Source organism: Notamacropus eugenii, chromosome 4, assembly GCF_028372415.1.
Source record: "Notamacropus eugenii isolate mMacEug1 chromosome 4, mMacEug1.pri_v2, whole genome shotgun sequence".
NCBI classification, from domain to species: Eukaryota; Metazoa; Chordata; class Mammalia; order Diprotodontia; family Macropodidae; genus Notamacropus; species Notamacropus eugenii.
In genome coordinates this window covers 29,066,689-29,085,656 of record NC_092875.1, presented here as the reverse complement: position 1 = coordinate 29,085,656, position 18,968 = coordinate 29,066,689, and the positions used below count along the sequence as shown (strand labels likewise).

The window sequence follows — 18,968 nt, the reverse complement described above, 5'->3', positions numbered from 1 at the left end:
TTGAACACCTTTTCTCTAACTTTCAATACATTGCAGTGAGCTCAGAAGCAGATCTGGGCCCTACTTTGGACTTAGTATTAGACAGGTCACATTTCTTAGTTGGTCCTCACTTTCATTTTCCTCCTCCATAAAATGAGGACTTTAGACTATGGTTGGTTCCAAACTCAGATAGAAACTGATCCTTGCAGGTCACATATTGACTTAGAAAACCACAAATTAGCCTTATCTATATTGTATCGTAGGGATAGCTAAGTGGTGAAGTGGATAAAGTACTGGCCCTTGAATCAGGAAGATTCATCTTCCTGAGCTCAAATCTGACTTCAGACACTCACTAGTTGTATGACCCTGGGCAAGTCACTTAATTCTATTTGCCTCAGTTTCCTCATTTGTAAAATGAATTGAAGAAGGAAATGATAAAAACCACTTTAATATCTTTACCAAGAAAACCCCAAGATGGGGGTCACAAAGAGTCAGATACAACTGAAAAATGACTGAACAAGAACAAAAAAATTGTTTTGTATTTTTATTTGTTTTGTTAATTGTTTCTCAATTTCATTCCCATGAGTTTGTGCAGAGTCAATGCGATGTTCACAGAGCCTACAGCAACTATGAGTATGCCAGCACAATTCCGAATCACAAAATATAACAGAACTCTCCACATGGAAGACAGAGCCAAAACATTTATTCAGACACCAGAAAGCTGATTCCCAACACCAGAAAACCAAATCCTTCATAGTAACAAAGAAAGTGATACACAATAACAATGCAAGAGGCACTATTATCCCCAAGCCTTCCCTCTGTTAGGCTTTCCACAAACCAGCTCCCTTAAACAAACCACAAACAAGCTCTCCCACTCATGCTAATTGTTGAGCCAGCTGCCTGTTTTCTCTTTCCCAGCTCTGACTGTTCTCTCTCACTTCCTCTCATTTCTGCTCCATCCCTTCCTGTTCCACCCATTCAGCAAGCTCCTCTCACCACAGACTCATGTGACTCAGATTTCCATGTGACTCAAGCAGGTTACATGGGCCTATTAATGGATGAGAAATATCTTCCCATTGTGCAAAAATACATTAACAATACAGCCTGACACCTCTGGACCAGAAAAACTCTAAGAAATCCTCCAGCTCTAAATTTATGAACCCAGGATATTACAGTGATGGACATAGCAAATTTTCCATATTTGGGAGGGGGGTGTTCACAAAGAGAGGTGAGTCAAGAAATACTTTAAGTATTTGGCTTCAGAAAGGGTTAAATGGACAGACTCAGAGAGAAGTCATTAATGGTTCCCAGTCATCTGGGAAGGGGTCTTCAGTGGAGCATCCAAGGATCTTCCTGGCCCTAGATTGTTGAACATTTTTATCACTGACTTGGATAAAGGCCTAGATAATATGTTTGTTAAATTTACAGATGACTCAGAGCTAGAAGGGATGGATAATACCCTGAGTATCCAAGCCAGAATCTAAAGAGGTTTTGATAAGTTAAAACAAGTCAGCAAACTATGGCCCATAGGCCAAATCTGTCCCACTTCCTATTTCCTTTGTGCAGCTAGGTGACTGCAGTGGATAGAGTCCAGGGCATAGAGTCAGGAAGACTCATCTTCCCGAGTTCAAATCTAGCCTCAGACACTTACTGGCTGTGTGACCCTGGGCAAGTCACTTCACCTCTGCTTGCCTCAGTGTCTTCATCTGTAAAATGAGGATAATAATAGCACCTAACCCCCAGGGTTGTTGTGGCAATCAAATGAGATGACATATGTACGAGACTTTGCAGACTTTAAGGGGTTATATTAATACTAGCTATCATTATCGGTACCATTGATTTATTCTTTAAACAAGCTTTGATAACCAGACATTTTTACTGGCAATTCTTTCTGCCTGGAAGTTTTCCTATCTCATCTCTTCCTCCTGGCTTCCCTGACTTCTGTTACATCTCAGCAAAAGTCTCATCTTCTGAGAGAAGCCTTTCCCAATCATTCTTCATCATTATGCCTTCCCTCAGAGATTACCCTTAATTCATCCCATCTCTAATTTGTTTGTGCATGTTGTTTGTATGTATTCTCTGCCTTTGGACCATGAGGTCCCAAAGAGTGGAGATTTGGGCCTTTCTTTGTACTCCAATACAATGTGTGGCAAATAGTAGGAATCTAATAAATGCTGGTTGATGTGACTTGTTAAGTGCCTACTATGTGCCAGATGCTGTGTTAGGTGTTAAAGATACAAATACAAAGAAGCAAGAGTACTTGCCCTCAGGGAACTTATATTTACCAGGAGGTTATAACATATTCAGGGATAACAGCATCCAGTGTATAGAAAAAGAACTCGGCTAAAGGAACTCAGGACATGCAGACTGAGGGAGAGACAACTTAAGGAGGATAGAAGGAATCTTGGAGGATAGAAGAAATGGATCTTATCTGCCAATCAATCATCGAACAAGCATTTGTTAAGCACCTACTATGTTCTGGGCACCATGTTAAGCACTGGGAACACAAGGAAAGACCCAGTTCTCAAGGACCTCACAGTCTAATGGAGGAGAGACAACAAGCAAGTGATAGTGTACAAACAAGAGAGACACAGGACAAAATGGAGATAATCAACAGAGGGGAAAGGAGTCAGTCGTTCTATTTGGCCTAAATAAGGGTAGCTGAGAGATATAATGGATAAAGTGTTGGGTACTGAGTCAGGAAGACCTGAGTTCAAACCCAGCCTCAGACACTTACTAGGCATAAGACTCTAGACAAATCATTTCATCTGTTTGCCTCAGTTTCCTCAACTGTAAAATGGTCATCTACCTCCCAAGATTGCTATGAGCATTGATTGCGATAATATTTCTAAAGCACTTAGCATTGTGCCTGCTTAAATTTTGTTTCCTTCCTTCCTTCCTTCCTACTTTCCTTCCTTTTAATTTTTTCCTTCCTTCCTTCCTACTTTTCTTCCTTTTTTCCTTCCTTTCTTTTTGATTTTTTATTTCCTTCCTTTTTTATTTCTTCCTTTCCTTCCTTCCTTCCTTCCTTCCTTCCTTCCTTCCTTCCTTCCTTCCTTCCTTCCTTCCTTCCTTCCTTCCTTCCTTCTTTCTTCCTTCTTTCCCCAAAAAGCTACACTAGGAACAATGGGTAGAAATGACAAAGAGAAGAATTTAGATTTAAGGTCAGAAAAAAGACTTCCTAAAACTGATGCCTGGCCCCAGCTGGAATGGGCCGCCTCATGAGGTCACAGGGTCGGCTTCATTTGAGGGTTTCACACAGAGATTGGGTGACCACTTGCCAGGTCTGATGGTGTGGAGAAGCTCTTTCCCATCCAGATTGGGCTGTGTGGCCTACAATCCCCTTTCTAGCTCTGATCCTTGGGGATTCTGTAATAGACTTCCTTAGGTTTGAGCCAACATCCAGACACTCAACACCAACAGCATTAGTCATAGTCTTCAGTGATTAATAATAATAACGTTGCTGAAACCCATGAAAGAAACTGTCACCCACCCACCTGTGGATCCTAAAAGAGGCCACTCAGGAGGGCTCAGAGAAAGCGAGGTTAAGTAAGAAGGGCTCACAAAACTTAGTCTCTCCTTTATGGGCGCCATCTTTTATAGGCAGAGATGATGTAACTGGTCTGCTTTCCACAGGGCATGATTTGTTTTTTCCAGCAGAGGGGATGGATTTTCCCTGAACCATTCCTACTCCCCCACTTCGCTCCCCCTTTCTGAATAACTACACACATTTGTATCATGGGTGGTGTCTCGTCTCCAACTAGAAAATAGAACAAATCTAATTTATTCCATGCTGGAATGACTCCACAATGTATTTGCTGGACACCCTTGGGAATCTTAGAATGGAGAACTTGGAAACTGCAGAGGGCTATATAAATGTCAGCTAGCATTCCTGTGACAGATAAGGCAAGGAGGCCCATGGAAATGAGGCCACCAGCCCCATGCTGAACAAGAGGCACAGCTGGGATTTGAACCCAGCTCTCTGCCTTTCTGATGCAATGCTCTTTTCATCACAATACACTGTCTCTTCTTGCCAGAGCACTCATCTCGGGTTGGTTAGGAGCCAACAATAGTGTGTTCTTCACCTAGCATTATGAGGTGGAGGGGAGGGAGAGGCGGTGAACCTAGAGGTAATGGGATCAGGGAGTACTTGTGGGTGGTGTGAATGACACTGTAATGGGCAGCTGAGCATTTTTGTGGGCACTGGTGATTTTTATAACCCATTTGCAAGACTGCCAATAACTGTTTCCTGAGACCTGGCAGCCGTGGATGATCCCAGGGGACAGATAAGCCTTTTCTCAGTGGCCTATGAGGTAAACTGCACTTTACACAAACATATAGGTGCAGGAGAGAAAGGAAGAGTCTGGAAAACCCCAGAAACTTCTCTGTGTGAGGATTCACTCAGCCAGATTTGAAGAAGTCACTCCACCCTGAGTGCCAAAAATGTGTTGGGTATTACATGGTCCAAGGAACTGACATCAGTCCCACAATAAGCATTTTTAAAGCACCTACTCTGTGTGAGAGAAAGAAGAAAGGATGGAAAGAAAGGAAAAAGGAAGGAAGAGAGAAAAAGAAAGGAAGAAGGAAGAGAGAAAGACAAGAGAGTGAGAAAGGAAAGAAAGGAGTTATGAAGGAGGGAAGGAAAGAAGGGAGGAGGGAAAAAAGAAAAGGAAAGGAGGGAGAGAGAAAGAAAGAAGAGAGAGAAAGGGAGGAAGGGTGTTGGGAAGGAAGGGAGGTAGGAGAGAAGGAAGGACAGAAGGAAGGAAGGAAAGTAAGAATAAAGGGAAAGAAAAGAGCTCTCAAGGAACTCACATTCAGGGGAGAGGGGGAAATGTTATATAAATATATACCTATATAGAGTGGGATAGGGACCTGTGATATCATTGGTATAATAGGGAATTCCCAGGTGAGGAAACTCCCCCTATTAATGCAGGTCACACCTTTCCTGCAATTTACCAAAGATATGCCTAGTGGGTGTGTAATTGATTACTCAGGGTCATGCAGCCTGTATGGGTCAGACGTAGCTACAGCAAGGCTAGCTTTCTATCTCGTATCTCATGCTGCTTCATATATATGTGTACACACACACACACACACACACACACACACACACACACACACACACACGGATATCCAAAATAAATCCAAGACAGTTTGGTAGTACTGGGGGGGAGCATCAGAAAAAACCTTGTGTAGAATGTGGCTGAACTTTGAAGGAAACAAGGAATTCTAAGAGGCAGAGTGAAGGGGACTCCCTCTGAGAATGTGGAACAGTCAGTGTGAAGGTGGAGATGGTGGGTCATATGGAAGAAATAGGAATGCCAGTCTGGCTGGAATTTAGAGTGAGTAAAGAGAAGCAGTGTCTAGTCGGGCTGTAATAACATCTCTTTGCATTGATGTAATAATCCTTTAAAGTTTGCAGAATGCTTTGTATGTGGTAACTCATTTGATTTGATTTGAGTAAGTTGGAGGCAGTTTATAAAGGCTGTGAAATTCCCAAATGGAGGAGTTTTGAGGGGTTTTTTTTATCTCAAAGGTCATAGGAAGCCACTGGGATTTATTAAAAAGGCTGACGTAGGCAGACCTAGCAGCTTCTGTGGAGGATGGCTTGGTGAGAGATTGGACTTGGGACAAGGATACCAATTAGGAGGTAATTGGAATAGGTCATTATGGGGCAGCTAGGTGGTGCACTGGATAGAGCACTGACCCTAGAGTCAGGAGAACGTGAGTTCAAATCCTACCTCAGACATGCCATGTGACCCTGGGCAAATCATTTAATCCTGATTACCTCCAAAAAAAAAAAAAGAAAGAAAGAAATAGGTCAGGTGAGAAGTGATGCAGCCTGGGGTTGGGGGGAATTACAGTAGGGGGCAGGTCAGAGACATGCCACCAACAATAAAATGGTCATGTCTTGGCAATGGGTCAGATATACAGAGAGAATGAGAGGAAGAAGGAAATGCACAGAAAGTGGATTTATTATCACTAATGGTGCTGAGGCAGAGGCTGTCTGACCATTTATCTGGGCTGCTTTAGTCGGGATTCCTGTTCTGGGAGAGTCGGACAGAACAATGTCTAAGGTCCCTGAACTCATTTTCTAATTTTTTGAAATCTACCTGACAGTGGAGCTTTCCACAGCTTAATAATGATAATAATCTCTTAATCAGATATCCAGGGACCTGAAAGGCAGCTCTGGTATAATGGAAATCATGTGGTTTGAAAGGGAAATGGATGCCTCTTGGTTGGGGGATGGCTCAATAATTGTGGTACATTAATTTAGTGGGATATTGTTGTATTGAGGCAGTATGGTACAGTAGTAAGAGCAATGACGTGGAGTCAGAGGACCTGAGTTCAAATCCAACCTCCGACAGTTCTTGCCTTTTGACCTCCCTGAACCTCAGTATCTTCTGTAAAATGGAAGGATTGGACTAGCTGACTCTAGATGGATGGTCCTAGATAGAGCTCTGTAAGAAATGACAAATATGAAGGATTCAGAGAAACCAGGGAAGAGTGTATGAACTGATGCAGAGCAAGGTAACCAATTTGCATGATGACCCCAATAATGTAAGGGAAAACAAAAGGTCAGGATTCAGATCAATGAAGTAATTAATGAAGATTTAAGAGGAGCTATGATAAAGTGGTAGGAAAGCCTCTCAGCAGAGAGGTGGAGGACTATAAGTGCAGAATGCTGCACATATTGTTCATCATGGTCCACATATATATTTGTTAAAAGGAAGAGGATGGAATGAATATTTATATTGTACCTACTGTATGCTAGGTGGTGCAGTGCAGGAGTCAGGAGGACCTGAGTTCAAATCTCACCTCAGACACTTGACACTCACTGGCTTTGTGACCTTGGGCAAGTCACTTCACCCCAATTGCCTCATCCTGGGTCACCTCCAGTCATCCTGATGAATATCTGGTCACTGGATTCACATGGCTCTGGAGAAGAAGTGAGGCTGGTGACCTGCACAGCCCTTCCTCACTTAAAACAAAGTCAAATGCAAATCATGTCATCATTTCTCTAATAGCATGGTCTTCCTTGGCAACGAAAGACGAACACACTGTATGCCAAATACCATGCCAAGCACCTTGCCATAACCCTAGGAAGGAGGTACTATTGTTATCCCTAGTTTACAGCTGAAGAAACTGAGGGAAAGGGAGATTAAATGACTTGCCCAGGGTCCCACAGCAAGTAAATATCTGAGACTGGATTTGAACTGAGGTCTTCCTGACTCCAGGCTCCATGCTGTATCTACTTATCTATGTAGGAAAGGTTTGGCAAGGGTTGGGTGGGGGAAGATGGAATCATTAGGTAGTGACAGCAACATAAGAGTGAAATTAGTGAATTTTTAAAAAATGTATGCTTTGGCTTCAGAAACTGTTGCTATTCAGTCATGTCCAACTCTTCATGACCCCATGATCATGGCCACGGCCTTAGTATGCCAATACCATCCATGGGGATTTCTTGGCAAAAACAATGGAGTGGTTTATTGTTTCCTTCTCCAGCTCACTGTACAGATGAGGAAACTGAGGCAAACAGGGTTGATCTTGGGCAAATCTGTTTCCTTTGGGTCTGTTTCCTCAGCTATAAAATAATAGTTATTAGATGGTCCTGTTCAGTTCTATTTATCTACCTGACAGGCCAAGGGAATGACCACTTTTTTTAATAGAAAGGGAGAATTCCTCAATTCTTTGGGGACTTAAGAGTTTCCAGGGACTTCTCTGACTCCCAAGATGGCGCCCTCAAGGGGCGAGTGAAGGACAGAATAGGGACAGGAGTCTTCAGGCCTTCTGCCAGTTCCTGTAAAGTGTGAGCTGATCCAAGGGCAAGGAAGCATATGCCCCAATGCCCTTTGGGCAGCCGCAGCACAGTCAGCCTCCACGGGAGCCATGTTGCTGCAGTGACTGCTGACCTGCCCCCAGGAGAACACGGCTCACTGTTTACTTAGTTAATGTTTATAAAAAGCTCCAAGAACCTTGGACAGAAGCCATACCAGAAGTACAAAGTTTTATTAGCCTGACAGAAGTGACAAGAGCGTCCTGAGTGGTTTCCAGTCTCTGGAAGAGTCTGAGCTAAACACGGCTCACATAGTGGCGAGAAGAAACTGGGAGAAGAAACAGAAGGAGAGGGGAAAGAAAGTGTTCCCCACAAAGGGACCTAGACTGGCTAGACCACCCGATCTGAGGATCTTGTCAGGGAATTGAATGGGCAGTGAACTAGAAAATCCTAGAGGATCACAGACTTTTAGAGCTGCAAGAGGCCTTAGAACAGGGGATATCAGAGCTGGGAGGGGTCTCAGAACAGGGGATGTCAGAACTGGGAGGGTCTATCATTCTCTGTTCTCTTTCTTTCAATAATCTACCTAATCTTTCTCTCTCCCCCTTCCGTTCTGCCTCCTTAGTACCATTGCCAGTCATGTCTTTAGGAACAATGAGTGAAAGCCTGAGAGAGGTTGATTTGAGTTTGATCTAAGAAGATCTTCCTTATACTAGAGTGGAGTGGACTGCCTTGGGCTCCCCTGTCTGGACAGCTTCAGTCAGAATGTGGACACTCACTTGGCTCCAGTAGAGGTCAGATCTACGCAGGTACTAGTGGACTGGGTGGTGGCTGCAGCCGCTTCCAGCTCTGAGTTTGGCTGGATGAATGAGCTGGGGAGAATGTTCCCTCCTCTTCAGTTAGTCCTAGGGTTTGTTTATCCCCTCTCCAAGCGTCTCCTATGTCACAGCCAGGTAGGGGTGTTTCCGCATGTCCAGCAGATCACTAATTCAAGGAGGGGTGTAGACTCTGTCTTAAATCCTCCTTCCATTTTCTCTTCCTATCAGCGTACTCTGAACACAGTATGTATTCTATAAATGTCTGTTGAATCACATCTCCTCTCACCTCAGGCTACTCCACTGGAGGCAGCTGGTGGCTCAGTGGCTAGAGTCCAGGGCCTGGAGACAGGAAAACCTGATCTCAAATCTGGCCTCATACTCTGCTAGCTGTGTGGCCCTGGATAATTCACTCTAACCTCTGTTTGCCTCAGTTTCCTCAGCTGTAACACGAGGATAACAATAGCACCTTCCTCTCACGGTTGTAATGAGAATCAAAGGAGCTCATATTTGTAAAGACTATTCAGCACAGTGCCTGGCACATAGTAGGTTGTGCTTAGCACAGTGTGTATTAACAACTTGAAAATGCTTGTCAACTATGTTCTTGTGTTAAATTGAATCACTGAGACCAGTCTGATTCTTCTAGTTTACAAATAAGGAAACTGAAGCCACAGAGACAAAGCAATCTGTGGGAGCACAAGGAGCTCAGGGCCCAGTCGGGAGAATGGCCCCGGTCTTACAGCTCCTACTCTAAACCTATCACACACTGCATACTGGGTCATTAAATGCTTCACTAGGCCACTGGATTGAGCAAGCCCTTGAATGATGCTCACATCCCTCTTTCCCTTGGAGATAGACCCCCAAGGGAAAGAGGAACATCTCTCTCCTACCTTCCTTCTCAGCACACCCTCCTGATGAGATCTCATTATTTTTTGGATGCATCTAAACTGCCTGGGGTTGGACAGGGAGACTAGGAGACCCCAGAGGAAGAAAATCCTATTTGGGCTCGAATGCCTAGGGATTGAGTTCTTTTTCAAAGTTCTCTGTAGTTCAAATGAGTTGCAACTTTTTTTTTTTGTTGGTTAACAGAAAATCAACAGTCACCAACACTGTTAGTAGATTATCACTGCCTATATAGACCCGTCCTGGTATAGTGCAGGGGTGGAGAACTGTGACTCAGGGGCCACATGTGGCCCTCTGGGGCCTCAAGTGTGACCATTCCACATCTGAGGACCTAGAGGACCATACGTGGCCTCCAGACCACAAGTTCCCCACCCCTGGGATAGTGGATATCAGGCTGGACTTGCAGGAACCAAGAGGTTGTTGTTCAGTTGTTTCATTTGTGACCAACTCTCCATGACCCCATTTGGGGTTTTCTTGGCAAAGATACAGGAATAGTTTGACATTTCCTTCTCCAGCTCATTTAACAGATGAGGAAACTGAGGCAAACAGGGTGAAGGGACTTGCCCAGGGTCACACACCACTGAGGTCGGATTTGAACTCATGAAGATGAATTGTGCTCTATGCACTATGGTGCCCCCTAGCCGTCCAGTGATTTAGGAAGATATGGGTTCAACTCCATCTCTGACATCATCTGCATGAGCCTCAACTTTCTTGTAGGTAAACTGGGGATAACAACATTTATAGAGCCTACCTCACAGGCTTGGAATCAGGACTTAGAGCCACTGCATACAAAGCATTTTGCAAACTTTATATCTCTACGAAAATGCATTATTATTGATGACGCAGAATAACAATAATAAAGCTTGACATTTCGATAGAGCTTCTAAGGTTTGCAAAGTGCTATACAAATGTTATTTCATTAACAATCATTTAGTAAGTACCTACATATTATAGGGGCAGCTAAAGAGGCCCGGTGGGTAGAGTGCCTGGCCTGAAGTTAGAAAGATTCAACATCCGGAGTTCAAATCCTGTCTCAGACACTTCCTAGCTATGTGACCCTGGGCAAGTCACTTTACCCTTTTTGCCCCAGTTTTCTCATCTGTCAAATGAGCTGGAGAACAAAATGGCAAATCACTGTAACTTTTCAGAGTAAACTCCAAATGACGTCACAAAGTGTTGGACAAGACTGAAATGACTCAACAACGTTGTGTTCTAGTTTTTATGTTAGTTACTGGGGACACACGTTCAATATCTGCTCTCAAGTTTACATTGCAAATTTAGAATGGGAAGGACATTTGAGGGTCATCCAGTCAACACATTTTACAAATGAGGAAACTGAGTCTTATAGAGCAATGACTTGCCTAAGATCTCACAGGTAAAGTGAGACAGGTTTAAACTATCTTTTGACGTCCAAACTAGCACTCTTTCAGAAAATAGGTTAGTATTTAGTGGGTTAGGACACTTGGCTTCACAACTGGCCTCAGATACTCACTAGCCTTCTCACTCTTAACCTTGGTTTTCTAGCCTGTAAAATGGGCACATGACTCAATTCTGTGAATAATGAATCATGCAGAGTGGCCCCCACGTATTTGAATTTGAACTTCCTTAAGTTATTTTTTAAAGCATGGTCTTTGATTTCTGCCCAATGGAAATATTCAGTGCCCATTCAGGAATTACAGGTGCTTCTCAGGATTCATTATTTGCACTAATCGGGATCTTGCTAGAATATTTCACTGCCTACAAGGCTGTGGTAGCAAATGATCTTTGCAAACTCTCAAGCAGTACAAACATGGAGTTTTGTTTTGTTTTTTTTAATCTTCCCATCCAAGCTAGAACTGTGGCAGCTCCTGACAGTCTGGACCTCGTAGATTTGATCTCAGACTGCCTAAGAAGGTGCACACTTCATCCTCAGCTCAGTCAAACAAACTGGCAAACTGGGGTAGCAGATGATGCCGATGGTACCGTGGAAACTCAACCCCCAAGCAAGGTAGCAAAGTAAAAGTCCTGAGTTCAAATCCAGGCTCAGACTTTCACTAGCTTTATGACAGCCTGGTAGTGGATAGGATGTCAGCCTCAGAGATAGAAAGTCCCCAGTTTAGGTCCCTCTATTGATACATCCTGGCTGTGGATAAATCATTTAAATTGTCTGCCTCAGTTTCCTAACCTGTAAAATGAAGGTAACAATAGCACCTGCCTTCCAACGTTAATGTGAGGATCAAATGGGATCATAATTGGAAAACATTTGGCACAGTGCCTGGCACATAGTCAGGGCTTAATAAATGACTGTTCCTGAATGGCTCCCTGAAGACTTGGGTGATTCGAGCTCTGACAGAAGATTCTCCAGGGCAAAAACTCTCTCCTAAGCAGTCAGAAACCAGCCAAAAGAAGAAAGAAAACAAGCATGTAATTAAGCACCTACTATGTGCCTGACTGTGCTCAGAGCTTTACGGATATCTCATTTATTCCTCATAACCACTCTGCGAGGCAGCTTCTATAATTATTCCCTTTTTACAGATGTATAAACTGAGACAGAGTTTATGTGACTCGCGCAGTTGCACAGAACTGTATGTAAATATCCCAGACTGGATTTGAACTCAGATCTTTCTGACTCAAGGTCCATGGTTCTAACCACTGCACCACTTAGCTGAGAGTGAGGATGTGGAAGGCTGCCCAATAGAAGACAATCTTCAGAGTTATTCTGAATGTCCACTCTGGCCAAATCAAACTTTTAAAACAAAACAAGACTGGACCTGGGAGAACTCTGGGTGAGGAGACCCCCTTTACTAGGTAAGCACCTACTTTGCAACTTAAAATCTTACAGAGAGTTGTCTGGGGCAGGGGTGGGGGAGAGGGAGGAGGATGACTAAGGGGTTCAATGACTAGTCCAGGGTCATTCAGACAGTCTGGGTTAGAGGCTGCACTTGATCCCAGGTCATCCCAAATCCAAGGTCAGCTCTTTAGTTACTGCTCCATCCAGCTTTTCAGACTAAACAGATCACTACCTTTTAAAAATAATGCTTAATTCCTTATAAAGATAATTAAAAAATAATAGGTTATATTATGTAGTTACAAGTTTATAAAGTGCTTTCAAAATCCATTTTCTCATTTGATCTCCACCACAGCAGGATGAAATCTGCAAGGTTGATTGAGTAGCAGCTGTTATCGCCATTTTACAGAGGAGCCATCTGAGGAGAGGTGATCTACCCAACGTTCCTCAGCTAGTAAAAGCTGGGATTTGAATCCAGGACTTTTGAAAGATCTGCCTCTCTCCCTCCCTTCCCCTTCCTCCCCCCTCTGTCTCTGTCTCTTTTTCTCTCTGTTCGTAAGGAGCTTACTTCTTCCTCTCACACATACAAAATGAACTCATTTTGCTTTGAAAGGGGACTTCTATAGAAAAGAGGGTTGAAGGCTAGTCCTGGAAAGGAAGGGGTATTCTGTGATGATTGTCACACCACCAAGACAAGTTTTCATCTCCATAAGATTGAGAGCTGGAAGGGACCTTGATAATTAAACCTCTTTGGGTTTTTGTTTGTTTGTTTGTTTTTTTATACAGAAAGGAAAATTGAGGCTGGGGAGAAAGAGAGAGACAGAGAGACACACAGAGAGACAAAGTCAGAGAAACAAAAAAGACAGAGAGATACAGTGAGAGAGAGAGAGAGAGAGAGGAGAGAGAGAGGCTTGTCCAAATGAGGATCCAGATGTGAATAGTTTCCCCTCCTTTTGACCTGGACAATTTTGTGCCATCTTGACTACAATTTCTTCCTGCTCTTTAAGGACAGGTTAGGGAGAGAGGAAGGGAATGATTATCTTCTTAATTTTTTTTCACATATTTTAGATTCATGATGAACCTCCCAGCCCAGCCCAGTGAGACCTGTCACACAGCCAATCCTTTGTCTCTATTTAAAAAGACCATGATCTCACACCCCCACCCCCACCCCCGCCCTGAAAACTCAGGGGGAAAGAAAGCAAAAAACGAGGCTGTTCATATCATGTCTGTCTGTCTGTCTCCCTTTCTCTTCCCCCCTTTTCTCTTCCTCTCCCTCATTCTTCCCTCCCTCCTTTTTTCCTCTCCCTTTCCCTTCCCACCTCCTCCTCCTTTTTCTTTCCTCCCTCCTCCTTTTCTCTCTCTCCTCTCTCTTCCCCTCCCTTCTTCTGTCTTTCTTCTTCTGTCCTCTCCATCTCTTTGCCTATGTCTCTGCCTCCCCTTCTTTCCCTCTCTTCTCTTTCCTCCTTGTCTCAGAGACAGAGAGAAAGAGGAGACTGAGATAGAGATTAAGATTGAGAGCTAGAGCGAGGAGAAAAAAAGACACAGAGAGGAGACAGAGAAAGAAGAGATAGTGAGATAAAGACAGAGAGAATGAGAGAGGGAGAAGGGGAGAGACAGAGAGAGAAGGCTGACACAGGGAGGGAGAAGGAGAGAGGGACAGAGAGGGAGACACAGAGAGACAGAGACAGAGACAGAAAGAGACAGAGACAGAGAGACAGAGACAGACAGAGAGACACCAGAGACAAAGAGATGAAGCCAGAGCCTGGGGCAGGATGGGAGGCTCAGAGCTCTCCTCCCTTGCTCCTGTTGACCTGGGATGGGACAAGGCTGCCAGGCTGCAGCCGGGAGAGCACAGCCTGCCATGTGGCCAACAGGAAATCCCAGAATTTATAGATGACCCCGTTACAAGGCAAATGTTTTGGAACAAAGTGTTCTTTTCAATGCCTGTTTTCCACTAGTTTTTCTCCTTGGCTTCCCTCCCAACCCCTTCTCGCTGGCCTGGGTAAACCAAGTCCATGGCGCCACCTGCTGGCTGCAGCCAACAGCAGGGTTGCTAAACTAGGGTTTGCCCTGGGGTCCCTCTCCAACTCCCCTCCCTGTCTTCTCTCCTTTTCAAACTCCATCCAGGATGATTTATAGCTGGAAAAGACCTTAGATCTAGTCCAACTCCCTAAGTTTGCTGAGGAGGAAACTGAGATGTAGAGGAAAGGAAATGACTTGGCCAAGGTCACGCACCAGGATTGAAATCTAAACCCTCAGGGTTCAATCCAGGACTCTTTCCATTCCTGTTTCCCATTTGTAGGCTTTTTGTTAAAGAGATCCCAAAATAATGTTGTATTCTTATGGGGGGTGGGGGAGGGGCCCTCGCTAGCACATTGTGGGTGCTTAATAAATGATCCTTGATTGGTGAGTTGTCACAAGAGCAGCTTTCATTCCCAGGCTGATTTAAGGCTTGCAAAGTGTTTTCTCCATGACCACCTTGTGAGGAAGGAAGAATGAAGGTTATTTCATTTTACAGATGAAAACACTAAGCCTAGATCAGGGCTCTCACCTTTTCCTTGTGGCCTGGACCCCTCTGGCATTTCCCTTGTCAGAACCATGTTTTTAAATGCCTAATATAAAATCCATAGGATGACAAAGAAAACTGACTACATTAAAATACAATTATCACAATATCGACAATCCCGGGTCACAGATAGCAGGTTAAGAACCCTTCCCTAGACAGAACCCCAACCAAACTTCAGCCTGGATGTTGAGTTTAGCACTACTGGTCTTCGATCAGTCAATCAGTTAACAAGTACTTATTAAGTACTTAATAATCTTTTATATTTGCAGGGCAAACTTTAGAATTTTCAAGCCTATTTCAGAGACCTGATCTCAATAGAGCATCAAAACAGCCCCATGAGGTAAGTACTAGGGGCATATCACTCATGTTAGAGATGAGGAAACTGAGGCACCTTAGAAAGAGGCTGAACCTTGATTCACACACACACACACACACACACACACGCACACATGTCTGTGCATCACCAGAAAAATGATGTATTTTTTTCCAGAATTTGGGAGTCAGGAAGTCTGGGGTTGGAATGCTAACTCCAACTCTGCCATTAGCTAACTATATATCCTTGGTCAAATCACTTCCCCTCTCTGGGACTCAGCTTCCCCATCTGTAGAATGAGAGAGTTAGGCTAGCTGACCTGTGAGATTCCTTCTAGCTTTAAATGCACTTATTATCTCTGTGACCTTGAACAAGTCCCCTTTCCTCTTTGGGTCTCAATTTCTTATCTTATTAAATTAAGGAGGGAGGGGTTGATGAGATAGATTGTCTGGAAGGTCTCCTCCAACCCCCACTCTCTGTTTCACTAAGCACAGAATGGTCTCTTTGACTATCAGGGCTTTGCCCCCTCCCCCCATGCTATTTCTCCAGCTTCCTTACCATTATCCCAAATGACCAACCGAGATATCTATGTGCTTATGGGATCAGCCCCAGGCACAGTTACAACTCAGAGTTCACCCATCACAGCACTAGACATCTGTTGTTCCATGCCACTCACCCCATTCTACTGGGAAGAGTTCAGGTATTCATGCTCTAGGATGGCAGCTTTGGATGGAACAATGGGAAGACGATTCTTTGGGGGTCAGATCACCTGTTCAAAGTTTGACTATGCTAGCTAGGTAATGACCTTGGACAAGTCATTTACATGACCTTTGGAGCCTCAGTTTCCTCATCTGTAAAATGAACTGACGTCTCTGAGACTGTTTCCTCCTCTGTGAAATGAGAGCTAAAAGACCTAAAGTCACTTCCTGCTCTAAAACCTATGATTTCCCCTCCACCTGTGGTGCTACATCAACTCATGCCTGGACTACAAAGCTATTGAGTATCCCAGGCAGGGTTGGAATCTATCCACTCATCCCTTGCCCTGTCTGCTCTGTACTTTGTCCTGTTCTCTGAACTGTCCTCTCCTATCCAAACATATCTGTCTTCATCCCCATTTCCTGAGGTTCCTGCTCCCTACTAGGGTGATGGCTATCTAATCTGATTTACCTCATTCAGATCTTAGATTTTAAACTAGAAGGGACATTCAAGGGCATTCAGTCCAGTTCTTTCTTTTTACAGATAAAGGACTGAGACACAGGTTCAGTGATGTGTCCAAGAACATGCAAGTAAACTTCAGATTGAGATTGCTGTGTGTGTATGTGTGTGTATGTGTGTGTGTGTGTGTGTGTGTGTGTGTGTGTGTGTGTATGTCTTCTCCAGGGTAAGCCATGCACTTTTTAATATGGGCGTTCTGGAAACAAATGGCAATGCTCTACAGTACCATGACAGGCTTTTTCGGGGAATACATCAGGGCCAGCACCCCTCCAATCATACCATGTGGGCAGCTGTCTAGTCTGCCCAGGCATAGGGCCAGTGCTTTCTGCCTAGTTCTGGGCTCCAATGCCTGCCAAGTGTGTTGGCAAGAGCCTGGGCAGCTTAAGGATATCACCAATGTGGCTGGCTGGAGAGTCACAGAGTGTTAGGATCCTAGGACGTCATTGAGGAAAGGGATCTTTGAGATGATCTGGTCCAAGCCATCTTCTTAGAGAGGATGGGTTTGAAACACCGATCAGGTCACCAGAGAGTGAATGATATCGCTGCCAGGACATAAACCAAGTTAATCCTGCACATTTGGCCATGTTCATTTCTGTTTAGGTCATGGCATGAGCTCCTAGAAGGCAGGGGGTTATGTTTATAAGCCATCAAGTGGCCTCCTTGGGAGCCTAGAGAAGCAGAAAGAAGACTAGTTCTAAAGGCAGAGACCCTCATCATTCATCTCCTGGCTCTGGGAATTCCTGTTTAAGCCACTGAGGAACCAGGATGACCTGGGTTCAAATCCACCTCCTCCATTTACTAGCTGTGTGGCCCAGGGCAAATCACCTCAACTCTCAGCTTCAATTTCCTCATCTGTAAAATGGGCTGACCTATTTAGACCTTGGTTTCCTCACCTGTAAAATGAGGATAACGCCCACTTTCCAGGGTCACCGTCACACTCAAATGAAATTGTGAATGCAGAGCACTGTAAGTGGCATTGTTATTATTAGGAATATTATTACTGGACCAGTTATTATTAGGAAATGTGTGATTTTGGGCGACTTCTCTGAGGCTCCGTTTTTTTATCTGTAAACTGAAAGTGTTAGCCTGGATGAATTCCCAGCTCCCTTTAAGACTCAGATCAAGTATACTGTACAAAAAGGTTCCTACTTTTGTCCCTCCCCTCCCCCAGTTTCTAGTGCCTGCCCCCAGCAACAGACAACAACAACATTGTATTTCCTTTCAGTTTATTTTATGTCTATTTATCTACAAACATGTTGCTTCTCCCCTGCAGAATGTCCCCAGCGCCCAGCACAATGGTGGGCACATAGGAAGGGCTTAATGTATGCCTATTGGATTGATTGGAAATGATGTCCAAGGCCCCTTCTAGCTCTCAATCCTAGGAACCCATCTGTCTGGTCGAGTGCAGGGAGGAAGATGGAGCTGGAGAGTTTAGGGGGAGCTTCAGGGAGACTGAGGGCAGATCAGAGCAGTCTGGCCATGGTCTCAGGGTTCAGGCAGGTACTTAGTGGCAACCTCTGCGTTCTCATAATAGCACACATCCTGAGACTGCTTGACAAGGCTCTCAGCACTTCAGGGAAAGTAGAGGCAATCTGGCCTGGCCCCTGGAGACTCAGGATTGAATACCTGACAGTTTGGACACATAGCCTGTGGCTGACGCTTCCCTTCTCCAGGGCTTAAGCCTGTGCCAGAAATTCTTAACAAAGGAAAAATTAATTAATTTTAAAAAGCCCATAAAAATGCTCTCGAAGCCGATGAATGAGAGACTGTCCATTTTTCTCGTTGGCTGCGATCAAAATGTCGAGAGTTCCAACACACGTATTTTACAGACGTTCTATAAATCTTCCTGGAGCGCTCCTTACCTATAAATAATCTCTCTTGGGAAGTCATCGGGGCTGCTTCACTACATGTATTCAAGAGAAAATTGGATGTAACACTTAGAGAAGACGGGAGGGCGGGGGAGAAGAGGGAGGGCATGGGAGGGGTTGGGGGGAGAAGGAGGCTCCTTGCTGGAGCTCAGTTGCCAAGGACAGATAGACTTGGAAGAGACCTTGTCTCAGGGAATCTCAGCATCTCTAAGGCGGTTTCATTTCTGTAGCTTGGCTAATCCCTCTGGGCAGCTGGCTGGGATCTGTTGTTTGTTTTTTTCCAGCTTCCCCCTCCATAGGTAGGTTTACCAACCAATTATAGGATTTCCCCACTTTAAGTAAACTCAGTATATGAAGATACACTTGAAAATACACAAATAATTAATGGGGGGAGGGGGGTATTTGCTTTAAGAGAGTATTAACCATGGGAGTCTTTTAAATAGCCTTCTAATGAACTAAGGAATAAGCAATGAACTGTTCAATGTGCCTATTACATCGGTCAATCAGCAACCATTTATTAAGCACCTACTGTATGCTGAGCCTGGTGATAGAAACTAGAGATACAAATAAAAAAAAATAAAACCTGTCAACCACTGAGCAGTTATTAAATACTTACTATGCACCAAGTCCTGTGTAAAGTGCCAGGCCTACAAGTACAAAAAATGGAACAACCTATCAATTAATGTGCATTTATTAAGCATTTACTGTGCGCCAGGCCTTGTGCTAAGTGCAGGGCATACAAGAACAAAAAATGGAATAGCCTACC

The 18,968-nt window shown here is 44.2% G+C and overlaps 1 long non-coding RNA gene across 2 annotated transcripts; it reads left to right on the top strand.

Annotated features, from left to right (window-relative positions):
• The first annotated feature begins 4,102 nt into the window (after window positions 1–4,102).
• On the top strand, window positions 4,103–18,227 carry LOC140499220 (uncharacterized). 2 transcript variants are annotated; one of them, XR_011965310.1, is made up of 5 exons: window positions 4,103–4,292; window positions 8,382–8,565; window positions 12,089–12,261; window positions 12,597–12,669; window positions 16,359–18,227. It is a non-coding gene; the product is annotated as an uncharacterized lncRNA (long non-coding RNA). The 2 variants fall into 2 exon arrangements; XR_011965309.1 differs by lacking the exon at window positions 16,359–18,227 and having other exon boundaries at window positions 12,597–13,000.
• The last annotated feature ends 741 nt before the right edge of the window (window positions 18,228–18,968 follow it).